Source organism: Lissotriton vulgaris, chromosome 6 (genome assembly GCF_964263255.1).
Source record: "Lissotriton vulgaris chromosome 6, aLisVul1.2, whole genome shotgun sequence".
Classification (NCBI taxonomy): domain Eukaryota; kingdom Metazoa; phylum Chordata; class Amphibia; order Caudata; family Salamandridae; genus Lissotriton; species Lissotriton vulgaris.
The window spans coordinates 689,710,347-689,732,953 of record NC_141694.1 but is presented as its reverse complement, the minus strand read 5'-3'; positions in this window follow the sequence as shown (position 1 = coordinate 689,732,953).

The following is a 22,607-nucleotide window of genomic DNA, read 5'->3' as shown; positions in this document are numbered from 1 at the left end:
TTCGCCCTTCTCTAAAAAAGAATTTGGGCGTTTTGATGTACCTTCTCTGGAGTCTGGATCTCCAGAAGAATCTGAGGATAAACTCTCCGAAAAAAGTGAGGAAACGGTTTTTGGATCTTCCTTGGTATTGGGAGAGAGCTCTACGGGATTCCTGTTGAGTGTAATAGTCTTCCCTTAAGTAGGGATAAACAGTTTCAAGATTGAATGCTTTACAGTCTTTTTCAAACTTATTGATCCTATAGTTTATTGTGTTGTCCTTAAACGTTTGTAATTCTTTTTCTATTTTATCTAATAGGGCTTTGGCTTCTAACGTATTGTGGTTATCATTAATTGCTTTACTTAAAGCATCAACTTCCGCCTGTTCTTTTGCACAAATTACAACAAATCTGCTCAAAATAAAAAAGTGGCAGAACCAAAAAGCGACTGGGTCCTCAATTATTATTTACAATAGTATGGTGTCCTACCCAGCGCTCAATAGGGCACAACCCCCCTTAGTGTTTCCAGCGTCATACATTATCAAGGCACATTTTAATCCTGTAGTAGGTTACAAGCATTTTGGCAGACAATTAGGCATATTTAGGGACTGTGCTGGTACTATCTTGATTTGTGCAAAACAACAGCCTCACCCTGCCGGTATCAGGAATTCTCCTCCAGCTTACGCGGCGATGGTGCTCCTCCTCACGGCCAGGCTGCCGTGTTAATTTTTATAATCCAAAGTGCCCTGAAGCAATAGGAGGTCACGCAACAGAGCCTCGCCATGCGGCTCCTTAATGCAGTCTGCCTTCCTGCTCTTTTATTAATCCAAATGCCAACGCGTTTCCAGGAACAAACCCAATCTTCTCGGGCTGCCAGTAATGGAAACACCTGAGCCTCGGACTCCTTTCACTATGCAGCTTTATTAAACTACATCACTGCCCCCAGTGGGCGTGTGCTCGATGCAAGAGTCTTTGATGTATGCTGGGACATAGAGTCGTGAGTGCGAGCGTTATTGTTCTCTTGCAGTCAATTCTAATGTTTCATACATTATCAAGGCTTGATAATGTATGAAACATTTGAATTGACTGCAAGAGAACAATAACGCTCGCACTCAGGACTCTATGTCCCAGCATACATCAAAGACTCTTGCATCGAGCACACGCCCACTGGGGGCAGTCATGTAGTTTAACAAAGCTGCATAGTGAAAAGAGTGCGAGGCTCAGGTGTTTTCATTACTGGCAGCCCGAGAAGAAGGGGTTTGTTCCTCGAAACCCGTTTGCATTTGGATTAATGAAAGAGCAGGAAGGCAGACTGCATTAAGGAGCCGCATGGCGAGGCTCTGTTGCATGACCTCCTATTGCTTCAGGGCACTTTGCATTATAAAAATTAACCCAGCAGCCTGGCCGTGAGGAGGAGCACCGTCGCCGCGAAAGCTGGAGGAGAATTCTGTATACCGGCAGGGTGAGGCTGTTGTTTTGCACGAATCAAGACAGTACCAGCACGGTGCCTAAATATGCCTAATTGTCTGCCAAAATGCTCGTAACCTACTACAGGATTAAAATGTGCCTTGATAATGTATGAAACATTTGAATTGACTGCAAGAGAACAATAACGCTCGCACTCAGGACTCTATGTCCCATCATACATCAAAGACTCTTGCATCGAGCACATGCCCACTGGGGGCAGTGATGTAGTTTAATAAAGCTGCATAGTGAAAGGAGTGCGAGGCTCAGGTGTTTTCATTACTGGCAGCCCGAGAAGAAGGGGTTTGTTCCTTGAAACACGTTGGCATTTGGATTAATGAAAGAGCAGGAAGGCAGACTGCATTAAGGAGCCGCATGGCAAGGCTCTGTTGCGTGATCTCCTATTGCTTCAGGGCATTTTGGATTATAAAAATTAACACGGCAACCTGGCCGTGAGGAGCACCATCGCCGCGAAAGCTGGAGGAGGATTCCTGATACCGGCAGGGTGAGGCTGTTGTTTTGCACGAATCAAGACAGTACCAGCACAGTGCCTAAATATGCCTAATTGTCTGCCAAAATGCTCGTAACCTACTACAGGATTAAAATGTGCCTTGATAATGTATGAAACATTTGAATTGACTGCAAGAGAACAATAACGCTCGCACTCAGGACTCTATGTCCCAGCATACATCAAAGACTCTTGCATCGAGCACACGCCCACTGGGGGCAGTGATGTAGTTTAATAAAGCTGCATAGTGAAAGGTGTGCGAGGCTCAAGTGTTTTCATTACTGGCAGCCCGAGAAGAAGGGGTTTGTTCCTCAAAACGCGCTGGCATTTGGATTAATGAAAGAGCAGGAAGGCAGACTGCATTAACGAGCCACATGGCGAGGCTCTGTTGCGTGACCTCCTATTGCTTCAGGGCACTTTGGATTATAAAAATTAACACAGCAGCCTTGCCGTGAGAAGGAGCACCATCGCCACGAAAGCTGGAGGAGAATTCCTGATATCGGCAGGGTGAGGCTATTGTTTTGCACGAATCAAGACAGTACCAGCACAGTGCCTAAATATGCCTAATTGTCTGCCAAAATGCTCGTAACCTACTACAGGATTAAAATGTGCCTTGATAATGTATGAAACATTAAAATTGACTGCAAGAGAACAATAACGCTCGCACTCAGGACTCTATGTCCCAGCATACATCAAAGACTCTTGCATTGAGCACACGCCCACTGGGGGCAGTGATGTAGTTTAATAAAGCTGCATAGTGAAAGGACTGTGAGGCTCAGGTGTTTTCATTACTGGCAGCCTGAGAAGAAGGGGTTTGTTCCTCGAAACGCGTTGGCATTTGGATTAATGAAAGAGCAGGAAGGCAGACTGCATTAAGGAGCCGCATGGCGAGGCTCTGTTGCGTGACCTCCTATTGCTTCAGGGCACTTTGGATTATAAAAATTAATATGGCAGCCTGGCCATGAGGAGGAGCACCATTGCCGCGAAAGCTGGAGGAGAATTCCTGATACCGGCAGGGTGAGGCTGTTCTTTTGCACTAATGAAGACAGTACCAGCAAAGTGCCTAAATATGCCTAATTATCTGCCAAAATTCTCGTAACCTACTACAGGATTAAAATGTGCCTTGATAATGTATGAAACATTTGAATTGACTGCAAGAGAACAATAACGCTCGCACTCAGGACTCTATGTCCCAGCATACATCAAAGACTCTTGCATCGAGCACACGCCCACTGGGGGAGGTGATGTAGTTTAATAAAGCTGCATAGTAAAAGAAGTGCGAGGCTCAGGTGTTTTCATTACTGGCAGCCCGAGAAGAAGGGGTTTGTTCCTCGAAACGCGTTGGCATTTGGATTAATGAAAGAGCAGGAAGGCAGACTGCATTAAGGAGCCGCATGGCGAGGCTCTGTTGTGTGACCTCCTATTGCTTCAGGGCACTTTGGATTATATATATATATATATATATATATATATATATATATATATATATATATATATATATATATATATATCAACACAAGAGTTTGCCTGGAAAATGAGTTAGCCCGCACAGGTGAGTAGAGTAACCATTTTATGATGAACTTGTTCCACGCCAGCAGCCCCTGAAGAAATGCTTCCAGGCATGAAACGCGTCGGGCGTTACTGGGCAAAACATTTGATGTGAGGCACCCACGCTGTGAACTGTAAGCCGTTCCTCCTTAGAATAAAATGGTTACTCTACTCACCTGTGCGGGCTAACTCATTTTCCAGGCAAACTCTTGTGTTGATGTTGAGCGGCGCTGTCTGAGCCGCGAGTTGAGCCACGCTGCATCGTGATGCAGTCCCGCGGTGACGTCAACCGGCGCCACTGCACCAGGGACAGGTGCACCACAAGGAGGAACACACTTGTGCTTCATGAACAACGAAAGTTGATCCTCACTACCCACTTGGATTTTATTTTGGAGAATTGAGTTCAATCGGCATCAGCAACTCACCGGAGTAACAGGTTTGCACTACAAAACCCAGAGTGCCACTGGGGTGGCTACGCCCACATGGGCGGGAAATTTAACATAAAAGTGACCAACCAAAATAGCGATGCTGATGAACTTGTTCCACGCCAGCAGCCCCTGAAGAAATGCTTCCAGGCATGAAACGCGTCGGGCGTTACTGGGCAAAACATTTGATGTGAGGCACCCACGCTGTGAACTGTAAGCCGTTCCTCCTTAGAATAAAATGGTTACTCTACTCACCTGTGCAGGCTAACTCATTTTCCAGGCAAACTCTTGTGTTGATGTTGAGCGGCGCTGTCTGAGCCGCGAGTTGAGCCACGCTGCATCGTGATGCAGTCCCGCGGTGACGTCAACCGGCGCCACTGCACCAGGGACAGGTGCACCACAAGGAGGAACACACTTGTGCTTCATGAACAACGAAAGTTGATCCTCACTACCCACTTGGATTTTATTTTGGAGAATTGAGTTCAATCGGCATCAGCAACTCACCGGAGTAACAGGTTTGCACTACAAAACCCAGAGTGCCACTGGGGTGGCTACGCCCACATGGGCGGGAAATTTAACATAAAAGTGACCAACCAAAATAGCGATGCTGATGAACTTGTTCCACGCCAGCAGCCCCTGAAGAAATGCTTCCAGGCATGAAACGCGTCGGGCGTTACTGGGCAAAACATTTGATGTGAGGCACCCACGCTGTGAACTGTAAGCCGTTCCTCCTTAGAATAAAATGGTTACTCTACTCACCTGTGCGGGCTAACTCATTTTCCAGGCAAACTCTTGTGTTGATATATATATATATATATATATATATATATATATATATATATATATATATATATATATATATATATATATGTATATCCGCAATACCTCGCAGCAGCTACGCTTTCCATCAGCGAAATACGAGGCAAGGACCACCTTTTCTTCAGCATACTTTATTTAGCCAACAGACAGATTCCCATGACGCATTTCAGCCGTTCCAGCGACCTTGGTCACATGGCGTTGCATAGTGCTTAGCCCCTTTTAAAGTGAAAAGTGCAGGCACATGTCATTTCGATGGACATAGATGAAATACTACGTGTACAAATACATATATTTTCATAATAGTAATGTCATTACTAGCTGTATGAATACATAAAAAAACTTTGTATTATTTTTCGTACATTATAAATAACCATGTCTCTAATGTATTTTGGAAAAAGATTAGCGTAATGCAATCAAATACCTGCATAAATGCTGGTTCCACCATCCAAAACACAACTTAATTATTGTAGCCTCATCCATCTGACATTGCATATCTAGAATTCAAATACTGGTGCTCACCAAAAGTGTACAAAATCATAACAACAAAATTATATAATTTTCTATTATTACATAATAATAGATAAAGTCATAAAATAATCAACAGTATCATAAACCCATGCAGAAGAAATGCTCAACTGTGAAATATTGTCCAGTCACTGGGTATACTTAATCAAAAGTGTTGCAGATAATTATCATTTTCTCATTATACATATAACTATATTCTGATTTTATATTCATTATTGCACATCCTGTATTACCACGGGCTTGACTTGCATTATAAAGTGACCTCGTGCTGTTTAGTGCAATATATTCAAAGTGACTGGTGCAATGAAATTTCAAGGACTTGATGATGAGGGGGAGAAAGTTACCGGGATATATACAGGGAGGAGATAATTTCATAGATGTCAATAAAAATTATTTATTAATCATTTGATTCAAGACTCACTTTGAAATACTAAATCCATACAGTACTAGATGAAATAAACAATACATTAGAATTCACTAAAATGGCGCGCAACTGATTACGCCATTAAAATGAATTACAACAACAACATAAAATCAACCTATTATAGAAAAGGGAATCGGTGACATAACTAAAACCAGCTATCATAAAAAACACTAGGATAAAACTACCCCAGTATCTAAAAGACGGCTAAAATCAATCATATCATAAATATACATCACAATTATGAATATCCTTTCGATAAAAAAAGGGCAATATATATTACACAGTATAAATACAAAAATGTGCAAATTGTGCAATGTATAATCCAACTCCTCTTTCCAATCTGACTAAAGTGCTGTTTAATGTAGGTCTATGATCCATTTATCTTACTTGGTGTGCCTGTTTCCAACTTATAGATATGTGTGGAGGTCCTCTGTGGTATTGAGGCCTCCAGGCCATTTGGAATTAAACTCAAGAATATATTTAGTTTCCAGCCTACGCATACATGCCTCTCTATCACCCCCTCTTTTAGTAATCGGGACCGATTCAATAGCATAGTATTTTAGGCACTGAGGTCTACTATTATGACATGCCTCAAAGTGCCTGGCAACCGGGTAACTTTGATCTTTGTCTTAGGTGCTGCAAGATCCTCTTATGGATCTGCAGTTTGCTACTTCCTATATACTTGAGTTTACAATCACATTCCAATATGTACACACAATACTCAGTTCTACAGGTAAGATGTTGTTTTATTTCCCTAGTAATCTTTGGAATTACAGTAGTGTATTTCTTGGTGTTCACACCATGTTGGCACGCCTTGCATGCCAAACACTTGTAGAAACCCCTACTGACTGGCCGCCATAGTTCCTTACCAAGATGTTCCTCACTATTTTTTGAGAGGATAGTGCCCATACTCAAACCTTTACGGTAAGTTATTGACGGATTTGGGGGCATCAATTCTCCATTTAGTGGATCATCTCGAACAAAATGCCAATTTCTTCTGACAATACTCCTAAGTTCTTTTTCCTGCTTTGAATATGTCATTATTAATCTTACCGGATTGGCATTTCCACTTTGTGATATACTACTATATGCGGGTGAAAGTATAGAATGATTTTCAGCCAGGGGGTACAATGCTAAACACCTAAAGAATACACTAAAGAAAGTGATTAGAATACCCAGGGGTGAACTACTGAAAAAAGAAAACAGTAAAAAGAACAATGAGAACAGGTTTCTTATGATAACTACATTCTCTGAAGATACCAATTTCTTAAAAAACACACTACGAAAGAACTGACATATATTGAAAACCGATCCAATTATTGGGATGGACATCCCATTGGGACCTCTAGTCACTTTCAAAAGAGCAAAGTCCCTCAAAGACAAACTGGTCCATAGCCATTTAGACATTCCACCAATAAGATCAAATTCACTAGCAACAATGAAAGGCTTCTTCCCATGTGGACGATGCAAAGCGTGTGCATACAGCAAAAGAGTACTGGGATATAAGGTCCCTGGTCTAAAAAACCGAAGACCGATTGACAAATTCATAACATGCCAAACAACTCATGTAGTTTATTGTCTAGTGTGTCCCTGCTAGTTAAAGTACATAGGGAGTACGATAAATGCAGTCAAATTAAGAATTCTAGAGCACATGCGTGCCATAGCCAACAAAGGCATGTCCTACCCGGTGGCGAGACATTTCGCCATCAAGCACCAGAGCAACCGGGATTTGCTCCAATACTTTGCATTGGATCACATCCCAGTGCACATAAGAGGTGGGGACATGACACTAAAACTTAGAAGCCTAGAGTCTAGATTCATTATTGACTTACAAACCAAGATTCCTAGAGGCCTGAACAGCGGAGAAGAACTGGCAGTGCACCTAGGTAATTAGGCCATCCTTTTCCATTTATAAATCTAAAAACCAGAGGTTGAACTATGGAGTACGTAAGCTATGCCGATACACGGCCTTAATTTTAGAGGTAACTGGCGGCTCCAATACACGGAACCGCCAAAAGCCGATCCATGGCAAGATTATGGTTAATGAATGTGCAATAAGAAAATTTGGTAATAATAACACCATGTTTTATGTATGTTTTAACATATCGAATGTTTTTAATATACGCAAATGCACTATTGAAATGAATGTGAAAGGATGACATTTTGATACTGTTTTTAAGGATGAAATAGTAATCTTTGCACATTCCAAGATGGCGCTCACCAAATTGTGAAGGTGACTAGCCCTACCTCGATGTTGTTACTCCCTATCTGGTAGAACTGTGTAAATACATGCTTCCCCGGTTCACATTTTGTGAACACACTGAGGAAGGGAGTTTCCCGAAACGCGTCTGTGCAAGCGTTGCGAATAAAGAACCATTGACGATTACCCCGTGAGTGCCGTGCTTCTTTCCCGGCTGGGAGAGGGGACCCTCTGAGCGTCAATATAAATATATATATATATATCTATATATATATATTTTTTTTAAAGCTCAAACTGCACGTGTTGCAAAATCACTCACGGGCGGGTGCATGGAAGGGGCCGTGCACGCCACAATATAACATAGCTCCAATCCCCTTAAACCAGCACTAACAAGAGACATTATTCCAGGGTTTATTCACAAACAAACAGAGGTGTTTCGTCGATGCCTTCCTCTATGTTAACCGACACGCCGGGAGGCTGCCATTTTTATACACATTACAATTCAGTGTCGAAATGCAAGAGGGACTTCCTCAGCATTACCAATTTGAGCGCCATTTTGTAGTATGCATTTATGTTACTAAGCACAACCGATTCATTCCTCTACATCGTTTATACATACTCGCTAATTTTTTTGCCTCTTTGTATATATACTAGCAGCCCGCCCCAGCGTTGCCTGGGGCAGAAGGGGGCTGGGGGCTGTATTTGAGGCTTGCGTGCACTCCCGCCCCGGCCCCCGCCCGCCACGACATTTCCACTCCTTCCTGCGCTTCACTCAGCCGCACACTTTCCGCCTTGCGTGCACTCCCGCTCTGGCCCCCGCCCGCCACGACATTTCCACTCCTCCCCGCGCTTCACTCAGCCTCACACGTTCCGCCTCCTCCCAGCGCTCCCGCGTTTCACCTATCTCAGCCCGACTTCACCGCTCCTCGTTCCGCCTCCTCACATCAGCCCGACTTCACCGCTCCTTGTTCCGCCACCTCCCATCAGCCCGACTTCACCGCTACTCGTTCCGCCTCCTCCCATTGCTTCTCTGAGCCGCACACATTCTGCTCCTCCCCGTGCTTCATGTATCTCAGCTCGACTTCACCGCTGCTGTCCACCGCTCCTCCCCGTGCTAGATGATGTCAGCACGCACTGCGCTACTTCTTAGGGACTACTTTTTTTTATTGTTAATTTTTTAAATAACGTTTATTTTTATATTTTGTATAGCCTATGTCCATCTACAGGACCCCCCTTTCCAACACTGTTTTGGGTGTTGCGATTGGTGGTGTACTTTTCGAGTTTACCTTGCCCAAAGAACTCAGTTCTCTCTTTATAATAGTAGTATAGATTAGTTGCCATATTATACCTCATTTTCGAAATTAGCATTTAAACCATTTCTGTGTATGTTGGCATTCATAATTGCTGTTTATACAATCAATGCCCCATATCACTTCAACATTTATTGTACCAGTTCAAAAAATCTTTCGCCCTGCCATGGATCGGCCAAGTCGGAAGAGCAAAAACCGGAGGACGCACGATATATGTGCAAACGCCATATTGTAATATGCAAAAATACTAGAGTTACTTTCTTTGTCTTACAACAAACCAACATTCATTTTTTTTTTTAAGCAGTGGTAATGCTGTGTAGTTCATGATGCCGTAGATCGGCTTAGGTCCCTTTACTTTACATTCCGACAGTTCTTGTTTTCATTAGTGCACATTCAAAATTTTCCTCACATCTTGTATGTTCTTTTTCTCATAACCTCAAAAAGTGAATCGAATCCTATATTTATATTTAAATAATCCATCAACTTCAAAATCCACTTTAGCACAATTTCAGATATTAAAATCTATTCCTGAACGATTTCGTATTTGAAAACAACTATTCTCTCTATTCAGATCGCCAAATGCGATGCTAATTCCTCCCAGCTGTTTAATCCATTGGGGTCCTTGGTTTTACAATCCACAATATAGCGTGACTCTAACCTTCGTAACTTTCATAATCTATCTCCCCCTCTAATGTTTTCCGGTACATGATCAAGACCATAGAACTGTAACAAGTCCCTGTTGCTGGCATGTCTTTCAGCAAAGTGTCTTGCTACTGGATATGCCCCGTCGTTCTTAACTAGCGCCCTTTGATGCTCTAAAATTCTTAATTCAATGGGTGTATTGTACTGCCTATGTAACATAGGCCACACGGGCATGTTATACAGTATACTGCATAGAAGGTGGTACAAGTTAGGAATTTCGTGATTGATTTTTTCAGTTTTATACCAAGAATGTTGTAATGTAAGACCCTTTTGCTGTTGGAACAGGGCTTACATTTACCACACGGGTAAAACCCTTTTGTATCTCTAAGGGAACCTGACTTTGGGATTTTTTCTCCAAATGACTCCTCACCAACTTATATTTTAGTGATCTTGCTTTCTAGAATGTTACTAACAGGTACTTTGGGATATCTTTGCTGATAACATTATCTGTTCTCAAAATCTGCCAGTTTTTTTTTAGCAAATGTTTAAGATGGTTAGCTTCTGCAGAATACGGTGTAACCATCCTAAACTTTCCTTCATTAGTGCTTCTATGCTCTTCATACATTTCTGATTTGGATTGAAGGAGATGTTGTCTTGGGATACCTCTTACTTTCTTAAAGGCATTCTCTAAAAGTTGGTAATCCTACCCTCGCTGTGAGAATCTCTTTATACACCTGTCAGCTGCCTTCTCAAAGTCACAAGGGCATGAACTATTCCGTTTTAATCGCAAAAGTTCTCCATAAGGGATACTTTGTCCCAATTTTGGTGGATGGTTGCTTGTTGCAAAAAGAAATTAATTACCCGCCGTTGTTTTCCGGTATAATGCTGTGTGGAATTGCCCATCAGCAATAAACACCCTCAGGTCCAGGTAGTCCACTGCCACTGGAATCACTGTACCTGAAAAGTGCAAGTTCACGTCATTCCTGTTCAAGTCACTGACAAAACCTTGCGCTGTCTCCATGTTGCCCCGCCATACTATGAACAGATCATCTATATAACGATACTACTGGATTACTTTGCCTGTCTCGCTACCGATGGTATGGGTTCTGGGCACCTGCTCGTCCCATCAGCCTACGAACAAGTTTGCATAGCTGGGGGCGAAGCAGGTGCCCATTGCTGTCCCAGAGACCTGTCTGAAGTATTTTTCTTCAAACAAGAAAAGAGCCGGTTATCTTGGCAGGTGATTACAATGTAGTCCTTGACCCTGTGCTGGATAAGTCACCTTCCAATAGGGCCAAAACTTTATCTAAAACTAGGATTTTTTTGTTAGATAATATGAAAGCACTAAACTACAACTATATATGGCGGACACTTCATGGGTCTCAAAGGGGGGTCACTTTCAGGAACTATAGATTTCACCATCAGTCTCGTATTGATTTCATTTTGATTAGTCATATCTTGGTTAAACAGGTTAAATCAGTGTGTCATTTACCCTTCCATCTTTCCGACCATACAGCCATCCTTCTTGAGCTTGAGGTCATGTCCAGGGCCTCTCTGAGAAACTGGTCCTTCGATAGATCAATTCTTGCCTCATCTGACATTATAGATGCACTAAATCAGGAAGTTAAGTTTTTTTGGGAGATTAATCAGGGTTCAGCCCTACCTGGCATCACATGGGATGCGTTTAAATCTACATTAAGGGGGTATCTAACTAACAAAACTGCATATAAAAACAAGATATACAGGGAATCAGTAGCCTCGCTTGAACTGGAGATTGAGGGAGTTCAAGCAGAAATCGACAGGTACTCAGTAGCATCTGGGGCCACATTAGACGACCTGCAGGATAAGCTAACGGTTTTAAAAGGAGATTTTTCCTCAGTCTTGAATGTGCGGGTCATGGAGAGATGGGAGGCCAGCAAATTGGCTCACTTTGAATACGGGGAAGGTGCGGGTAAGCTCCTGGCCTGGAAGGTGAAGACAGAACGGGTTCGAAATAATATTAGTTCCATTAGTAAGGATGGTGTAATACACTCTACTGATGAGGGAATTAGTGGGGCTTTCAGGAGCTTTTTAGCGAAATATATCGTGAGGATAAGAATGAACAACCAAATCAAGCAATGGAATGGTTGTCAGGGATTTCCCTTCCTGCCTTATCGCCAGAACAAAGAAACGCCCTGGAGTGCCCTTTTTCATTGGAGGAAGTACGGTCGGCTGTTCTTAATAGCAATAAAGGTAGGGCTTCAGGACCCAATGGGCTACCATCTAAAATCTACAAAGTAATCTGTTCAACAATCCTTCCCTATCTAACGTATCTGTTTAATAACATTCTGCTGGAAGGTGTTTTGCCCCCCACGTCCTGGGATAAGGCCTCCATAACTTTGATCCTAAAGCCGGGCAAACCAGCAACTAACTGTGGGTCATATAGACCGATTTTAATTCTTAATACGGATTATAAAATTTTTACATCTGTGCTAGCAAATAGACTGGGAGCGGTGGCAAATAACATCTTGCATATGGACCAGAAGGGATTTGTAAAGGACCGGCAGCTATATGAGCTGACTTATGACCTCTTCGGCGCAATAGACATGGCCACGTCCACATCTCTTCCTCTGGCAGTTCTCACGCTCGATGCCACAAAGGCCTTCGATAGGGTAAATTGGGTGTACCTATCGGAGGTCCTGGGAAAGTTTAACTTAGTTGATAATTTTAGGCAGGCTGTAAAACCTTTATATAAAGACCCTTCCGCCTCATTATTGGTTAATGGGGAACTAACAGAGTCATTTAGTATTACGTGCAGAACCCGCCAAGGGTGTCCCCTTTCCCCTCTTTTGTTTGATTTATATATAGAACCTTTTGCCCAATTAATTCGTGATAACCCTAATATAAAACCTTTTATTTTTGAAGGGTGGGAGCGGAAAGTCGCATTATATGCGGACGATGTTCTCATTTTCTCATCCGAGTTGAGTTCGGCGTTTCCAACAGCGATAGCCATTGCAGAAGAGTTTGGGGCAGTATCTGGCTATGAAGTCAACGCTTCTAAAACCGATATCATGGTTTGGAATCATCCTGTGCCGGTGGAAGGGGCACAGCCTAATTCTATCCTGAGGTATTTGGGTTTAAATATCTATGCGGATATTAATAAGATCGTCCCCCTAAATTTTGCCCTTGTGGCTAAGGAGTGTCGTAGGTTAATGAGAACATGGTCAGCTCTTCCTATCTCCCTGTTAGGCAGGTCTAACCTGGTTAAAATGACTATTTTACCTAAGATTATGTTTTTGTTTAGCACTATCCCTCTTTTTTTTGATCCATCCATGATTGCAAAATTCCAAGCTGAAATAAACACATTTATATGGAACTGTCATACACCCAGATTGGCCTGGAAGAAGATAAGACGTCGCCGAGAAAAAGGGGGCCTTGCGGCACCAGATTTGCAGTATTATGGATGGGCCTTTCAACTCTCCCATGTCAGGATGCTTTTAAAGACCCCTAGTTGCATTGGGTGTGGGAAATTATTTTTAGCACTTCTTAAAGGGGGAAAATTTAGGCCTGCAAATTTTTTGTTAAAGTTTGGTGATCCCAAATATTTCAAAAAAGTCAAGCTAAAGGTACTGAGGGATCTAGCTAGAACATGGGATAATTTTAGACGTGCACTCAGACTTGACTACTATCACAGTAGGGCTCCACTTTGGGATTCTCCGGGCTCTCCCTCTTGGCTCTTGGATAGTCTAGCTCTACCTGTTAGAGAGGCGGGTCTTACATCATGGGGGGACCTGTTTGTCGAAGGCACGTTACTTTCATGGGGGGCTTTGAGTTCAATAATAGGAACGCGTTTCTCAAGATTTAAATACCTCCAAATTCAGAGCTGGGCACACGCTCAAAATCTGGGTAGGGGCAGATTTAAAATAGGTGCTGAGAGTAATCTGGTATCCCATCTGATAGAAATATTACCCTTTAAGAAAGAGATCACATTTTAGTATAATCTCATGATAGACGAGTCTGATGGTGAATTTTTGCTCCCCCACTCGCTCTGGGACACATATATCACTAATATTGATACGGAGATCTTGTAGCTAGAATCGTTTAAAATTCTGGGGGACATTGTCAAACCTTCATGGCTTTGTCGCAACCATCTGTTCACATTACACAGGGCGTATTATTCTCCATTACGACTATCAAAATTTCCTAATAACGCTCTGGTTGCTTGCCCCAGATGCGGTTTGGTAGCCGCAATAGATGTACATATGTTTCTCGAGTGTCCATCCCTAACATCATACTGGAATGAGATCTGTGTGTCCCTCTCCCTAGCTGTAGGGTCTCAAGTTAGTCCTTGCCCAATGTTAGTCTTTTTTGGCATTTTCCCAGAGCTTTGCGGCATGGGTAAAAAATTGGTCTTCTATGCCTGTTTGCTGGCTAGAAGAGAAATATGTAAACGATGGAAAGATAAGACACCACCACTTCTAACAGATTGGCGTGCTTCTATGCTACAGACTTCAAAATTAGATATGATCAGAGCTGGGAACCCAAATAAGAGAAGATTTTAGCTTCTATTGAATTGGTAATCATGGAATATAATAGCATGGGTTTTTTTTCCCCCCATGTCCTATGATTACCCTGCTTGGAAGGGTCTCCTTTGGCTATACATACCCTATAAGGGTGATTTCGGCTACGAACTGGATATTATATAGCAGCATGTTAGCCTAGATGGTACCATGTGACGAATAAGAGGTTGACGCTATGCACTGCGGGGTACTCTGATGGGAATCGCTATTACCCCCCCCCCCCCCCCCAGTATATCTGGGTCAGTGTTCCTGTCATCTCCTCTATCTTTCTGTTACTATATGGTCACCAAGGGCGAATATGAGGACAAAAAAAATAAAAAATAAAATATTATTAGTAAGGCAAAACCTGATAAATTCCAATAGCATAGCATTGTGCTCAGCGAATCGCAATTGTCTTTTGTTCAAATAGTATTGCATGGCCCTCAGGCCATTTTCATGATTAATACAAGTGTATAGACTTGTGATGTCCAATACCATCAATTGGTAAGTGTTATCCCAGGAAATTTCAGAAATGTTGCCTAAAAAGTCTTTTGTGTCCTTGACATACGATTTTAATTTCAACACAAAAGGGAAAAGAAAATAATCAATGAACCTTGATAAATGTTCCGTCAAACTCCCTTGCGACAAAACTATGGGCCTAGAGGGTGCACATCGTTCTTGTGAAGTTTCGGAATGTGGTAAAATGTCGCCACTATAGGATTAGAACATCTCAAAAAGAGATGTTCCTCCGGCCCTAACATCATTCTCATATTCCAGGTTTTGATCAAGGTTCCATATTCCTCTACACTTGCTAGATATGTTTCACGTGTTGTCCCAATGTAGTACTTTGTATCTGAAAGTTGTCGTAAGGCCTCTTCTCGATATGCAGTTCTTGTTTGCATGACCACATTGCCGCCCTTATCAGAAGGCTTTTATAATTATTGATTTATCCTCCATTAGATTTTTTATGGCAGCATTTTTCTCTTTTGTCAAGTTTTCCTTCTGTTTGCATGTTTGATTCTTACTTCTAAAGTCCACCAAATCTCTGATCATAGCATCTGAGAACACATCTATTGCGTAATAGGGGATTTGTGGTACAAAAATTGATTGAGGTTTAAATGGGCTTTCCTGTATCCCTTGTTCGATTCCTGCCCGTATCCCCTTTGTGCCATTCCCATCTCTGGAATACTGGAATTTTCAGTTGTTTTATCCAGATTTTGTAAAAGTTCCACTGCCTTCAGATCATTGCATGTTAATTTATCCGTAGCAGTTATCCTTTGTGCCATAGTCTTGTTCTCCTTCACGTTTGGTCATAATTTGAAGTATTTATGCAGCTTTAAATTACATATAAAACAGAAAAGATCAATCCGTGTTTGATTAAACTCAAGATGACTCGTAGGACAGAATGTTAGTCTTAATGATAATACTTTGGTTTCATTGTCAGTTAATATTTTTGGGGGTCAAGTTCACTACTGTTATATTTGTAGTGCTTACTTCTTGTTGTTGAATTTTTTCTTGCGTGTACCCCACGCTGGTGCTTTTCCTCTTCCTCTTCCGGCCCCACCCAGATCTCCGTGTTCTTCGGTGGCTTGTTCTGGTTGCTTGTTTTTGCCTTCCCTCAACCAGGATTGTCTTATTACATGAAACTCGTCCAAAAAAGTAGTTGTTCTTACCCCTGTTCCAGTGCCAACAGTATGTTCATCTCCAGGCTCAGTTTCTGTTACCTCCGATTCTGATGTTTCCACTCTCAGAGTCACTGTTCTTGTTGTTTTTTGTGATAGTTCTCTCCTGGGACCATCAAATTTCCGCGCAAACGTCAGCACCCTGCCCTGAAGGTAATCGTGCTCGTCGCGCTCAAATTTCTCCTGCTTTCTTTGTTTGATTTTATTCTCATATTTGAGCAGACGTGTCTTTATTTGTCAAAATACACAAAGAATAACCTGCGGTCTTATGTCAAAGGATGACGAATAACTGACAGATACCAAAACTGATCAAAAAAATACAAAAATTTGTACGGATTCCCATCACTCACTGATCCCGGTGACATGCTTCATCATCTGGGTCTCCTTTAAAGGGCTAACACTCCACCATAGTGATGGAGGAGCCCAAGGATGTTTTCAAAATTAGGGTTTATACAGATGTGAGCACGTAGTATGTTCGAAAAAGTGTATGGGAAGTAAAGTGCAGGGCAAAGAAAGTGATGTGAATACAAAATTGAAGCGAAATCAGACAATAACTTTATTCGTGTCTGATCCGAACAAATATTAAAAACAGTGCAGAAAGGCCGGATTTAACAAATAACCGTCCATTTATAAGAATTGGTCAACATGTTTCAGCACAACCAGGTGAAAGGTAAACCAAGTGCTTTCATCAGGACCTCTTAGATATAAAATGCTACTGCAAAACACGTTTCAGTGAAGTGAAAAATAATAAATATAAGGGATACGCTTTGAGCGAAATCTTCAAACCACTCCTCTTGCCTCTTGGAAAAATCTATAAGAGATACGAGTGGTACATAATACAGTCTTGGATCACAGTATACGCAGCCTATTGACAATCTTTTGTGGCTATAAATGGCCATCACATAATTTTCATTTAATGAATATATCACTCCAATGAGTCTTACCTCAAGGGTATGGAGGAATCGCCTCGCCCCACCTGGCAACAGCTCAGGGAGAAGGAGGCACCGCTCTAGCGAGGAGACAAACAACACCAGGTATTTGTACGGTGTTCTGACTCCTCTATACATAACAATTACAACCTAAACGCCCACTAGGTTGATGTGAAACTCTCTCTAACCGAGGGTCCTCTCTTTCTTTTTTAATATTTGTTTGGATCAGACACGAATAAAGTTATTGTCTGATTCCGCTTCAATTTTATATTCACATCACTTTCTTTGCACTGCACTTTACTTCCCATACACTTTTTCGAACATACTACTTGCTCACATCTGTATAAACCCTAATTTTGAAAACATCCTTGGGCTCCTCCATCACTATGGTGGAGTGTTAGCCCTTTAAAGGAGACCCAGATGAGGAAGCATGTCACCGGGATCGGTGAGTGATGGGAATCCGTTCAATTTTTTTTATTTTTTTGATCAGTCTTGGTATCTGTCAGTTATTCGTCATCCTTTGGCATAAGACCGCAGGTTATTCTTTGTGTAGTTTTATTTGTCTAGAATGGGGCTGTATATCCTGCTGAGTCGGTAAAATGTTGGCCTCTGACCCTACCTCAATTTTGATGTATTCCTGTGTCTTTATTTGTCCCATTAGTTCTTCTATTTTGTTTTTATCTTCCTCCTTGGACAGAGTTTCTTTTAATTCCTTTATTTTGTTGAGGGCCTTTTCTCGATCACTCCATGCCTGCTTAACTAGTACGCCTTGTGTGCCCTGGCAGTACTGTGCCGTAGCATCTGCCCATTCTGTCAATAATCCAGGATCTGGGTTCTCATAAGACGGAACTGTATGTACCCTCAATCCTCTGGGCACCCTATTCACTTCGATGTAACTTTGGAGTGAAGTGGCTTCCCACCATTTGCGCTTTTCATTACTCAGGTAGGTCCGCCATCCTAATGAGGCCCTATATTTGGTGTCTTTTCGGCATTTTTTCATTCTATTTTTTCTAGCATCTTTGGTGGATTTCCCTTAATAGTTGCATTAGTTGCCGGTGTGCTTTTATTCATTTGTTTACTTAAATATGGATGCACATCCTGCAGCACACGAGAATATGTCCCGGCTGTTGCTGCTCCGCAACCGAATGCTTAGTTACTATGGAGCGCTGCCTCTGGCTACATTGAGTGCAGCTTATGGATTATCGTTTTGATTTTCCTTTTTCACATGCGTTCAACCTGTCTTCCATTGCCTGAGCTGCGATTTCGACTGGGCCCTGGATTTGTGTCTCTGCAGTACGGTGTCTCCCAACGCAGATTATGACCAGCTGATAATCCCCTTAGTGGTTCATGACTTGCTCTGTTCTGGCGGGGTGATTATGGCCTTAGCAGAGATACATGGAATAATGGGACGTTGGAATGTTTTTGCAGAGGCGCATGACTTCTTGGCACGCCGTTACATTGAAGATGACCCGAGTTTTCCTCCGATGGTGATAGAGGCTCTGGTCGTTGAGGAACATGTATGTTCATTCTCACTATTGATTTGGATGGCTGAAATGTTTTCAGATGAGAACAATGACTTCCTCTTGGAGGCTGTTGCTACATACTGTGCTTATACGCTGTTGGATTAAGGCTCTGATTTTTCTACCTATTCTTTATTATTTAGTTACTGACCTAATGTGATTCACTACTGCTGAGTACCAGAGGTATGGGGCTGTCCGTGTAATCCTATGAGACCTTCTGTAGTTATAAACTAACCTGGTAGGTAGGGAGGGTGAAATGTAGGTATAATTTAAACCTGTTTTCCATTAGCAATATAAGTTGCTTTCTCACTTTGTATTTTATGGAATAGTAACAATGCTGACAACCTTGTTTCTGATAATATGTTTGGTTGTATTATCTAAGGTACTGTGCATGAGATTACGGCGTTAGAAATAAACATTTCAAACTTGCACATGTCTTCATTTACTCCTTGTTTTGGACTGGTGTAAGACTATAACGAAAGAGTGCTCTTTTTATCTACCTTACTTGAGGTAATCTACGTTGCATGTTCTGGGTTGACTAGTTATTGGTGTTTTTGCTATAGGACAAAGAACCAATGAGTCACTGATTGCTAGTCTGGTAGGGGGTTTGGGTACTAAGGTGGGTTTTGGTACACCGTAATTCATTGAGGTCCTAAGTCTTTATGCACAGTTCTGTGTAGGAGCAGAATTCCTGCAACAGTAGTTACAACAAAAAGGCTTGATAAAGGGCCTTGAGTTTGAATCAGAATATGAAATTGAAGAATACTTGATAACCCCAGCCAAGAAAGGGAGCAAGTGTGCAAATTTACGATGTCTTCGGCTGGGGTACTTGTTACAATAAAAATGTTTGATAAAGGCCTGCACTTTGAATAGGTATATGAAATAGAAGAATAGTTGATAATCACAGCTAAGGTATGCAGCAAGTAGTTGTGTGTATGTGTGGATGATGTGTTGATTGAGTGGAAGATGAAAAAGGTAAAAAATAATAAAGGTTGGAGACACGCAAACTACCCACTGCCTTCTCAGTGAAGAGAATCTTTGGATTTCCAGCTCATTACACAGATAGGGTGTTGAATTCTGCAGTGGGAGCAAGAGAAACGAGTAGCACATCTAAGGAAGGAAGCTAGTGCATAAAGTAGACATAGTGTGTGGTAGTAAGGACGCAAGAAAGGACAGAAGTGTGGAAATTACCCACTGCTATTGATGGGTAGTAGTTACAAAGAAGGCTGAATAAAGGTCCTTGACTTTTAATTTGAATTAAAGAAGAATAATTGATAAGCCCAGCCAAGAAAGGCAGTAAGTAGGTGTGTGTATTTGTGGATGATGTGTTGACTGAGCGGAAAATGAATAAGGTGAAATATAAGAGAGGCTGCAGAGATGCAAACTTTCCATTTCTTTGTAAGGGAAGTGGGTGTTTAGTTTTCCAGTGCATATATATATATATGGTCCAGGGTTGAAGATCGTAAAGCGGTGAGTAAGCGGCATTGCATAGGTGGGGAGGTTTAAAGGTGTATACACGGAGCTCTGCAGCACCCTTTGCTTAAAAAGTAAAATCTTTCTTGACAATTAAGGGTGATTTTTTAGAGTATAACAACAACGCAGCTTGGTGGTAGTGGCAGCATGTCGGCAGAAGCTTTCCATGCAAGAGAAGTAGAGGCTGAACAGCGGTTCGGTCAAATATCTTTGTCCGGAGGAACGTCAGGCAAAACTCCGGTGAATGCAGAGGTTCAAGCCGATGGTGGAATTAAAGCACTATATAAAGAACTGGAAAAGCAAAAGCGCGTAGAGATCTAAATGGTGGGAGCATTATTCATTAACCAAGTACGCAGATGCAGGACGCGTGCCTAGAGGTCTTCGCATTATGCTTGCACCCAGCTTCGACAAACCTAATCCCCAAATGCTCAAGGAATGGGGTCAAAGTAATCTATCAGCATCCATGAACTTAGTACATATCCTCATCAAATACGCAGCCATCGATCGGGCCGAAATTTTAAAAACAATCGACAAGCTGAATGAGGATATTGACAAAATTAAAGAATCTGATGCAAGTAAACAACTTAAGGAAGCAATGAGTGAGAGACTAAAAAAACATGAGGACAAAATCAAAACAAGAAAGGTATCCAAATTTGCCAGGGACCAAGCAGATTATGCCGAGGGGCGCATATTCACCTTTGCCAGAAAATACAGAGTGGCGAAAAGGCAACAATATAGTGGCAAAACTAACAAACGGGAAGTCCCAAACACAGCACGCAATGAAGAAAACAACACTGATGAGGATTCAATAAGTGTTGACAGCGCGTCTCTCACCAGTGGTGCCAGTGTAGATTCAAATGACGGTGCTCAATCAACCCCAATTTTAAACCTTGAGGAGGAACTCGATTTTTTAGTCGAGAAAGGCTAAGAACATTGCGACCGAGGCGAAGAAATGTAGCAACAACCGGAGAACCAAAAAAGGCGGGAACGGAGGAAACAGCGCAAATGCAAACAAACCTCTGCAAACCAACAAACAGAAGAAAGTTTGGCACAATAGGAAGTAACAGACAATAAATCTATTGTCAAACTCTCGAGTGTGGATTTAACCAAGGCAGAAGAACAACTGCTCTCTCTTGGTTTGAATTACTGTCCATCACAAGCCTTCAACTACGCCACAACCCGGATTGATATCTATTATTTCATAAGGAAATTGAAACTAAAAAAATTCTTTGCCCTTCAACAATTTAAATCTAAGAAAGACATTACCTACTCAAGCAATGTAGGTGTTTAGACTGATAATGCTAACATTTTGGCTGAAGATGTTCCCATGATGTTAGCGCTGAATGATCTTGCTAACACTACAGATTCTCAATTTACGGACTGTGAAAGTGACCTCAATACCCAGACGAGACTAAGTAACATCAATATATTGCAAAAAGGTGCAGGCATCACTCCCTTCAAGAGCAAACCAAATTTACTCCATTAATGGCCAAAGATGCCGTGGATACATTTCATGATTGTGTTGTCTCAGAAATTAAGCAGTTATACACCACATCCCGCAATCAACGCAGAAAAAAATATGATAGAAGACAAGCTCATAAACTCATGAAGAAATTGCGGGACAATCCAGAAATAGTTATAAAAACTGCGGACAAGGGCGGAAACCTGGTTATCTGGCCTAAAGTGGAGTATATAACTGAAGCCAACAGACAATTACAAGATGTGTCCTGCTACATTAAATCCAGTAAAAAAGAATACATGACTGCCAAAGCCAAGCTAGAAAAAGTCTTACATAAATGTCGACGAGAGGGTCGGATTTCAGGGGAAGAATTTAAATTTATGGTTAAAGAGTTCCCGGTCCTCCCGACATTTTATTTAATTCCCAAAATCCATAAAGGTGTGATGCCCATCCCAGGCAGACTCATTATCTCTGCAATCAACAGCATGAGCGAGAATGTGGGACAATATATTGACTATTTTTTACAAAGCATGGTTAAGGATTTGCCCAGCTATGTCCGAGACACTGGTGACTTCCTGGACAAAAGCGAAAACCTGGAATGGCAGGAGGACATGTTATTAATAACTCTGGATGTGTAATCCTTATATACAAGTATAGGACATTTGGATGGACTAAGGGCCGTTAAACATTTTCTAGACAAAAGGCTGGCAGAACTGTACGAACACAATAAGGTTATCCTGAATTTAATTGAATGGTGTCTTAACAACAAATATTTTATGTTTGGGAAAGATTTTTGGAAGCAACAGAGAGGTGTGGCCATGGGATCCTGCTTCTCCCCCAGCTACGCGTGTTTACACGTGGGCTGGTGGGAGGAGCAGGTTTTAAATTCCATACATGGAATGTGGGTCCGTGAAAAAATCGTTCGGTATCTCCGATACATTGACGATATTTTTATTCTATGGCAAGGGGATCAAAGGGAAGCTCTTTCTTTTATTGAAGGAATTAATAAGAATGATTTAAACCTGAAATTCACCTCACACATCCACAAAAAGTCCATAGAATTTTTTGTTGAAATTTATGTTGATTCTAATCATCTGGAATCCACCCTCTTTAAGAAACCTACAGCGGGGAATACCACCCTTCATGCTTCCAGCCTACACCCTAGA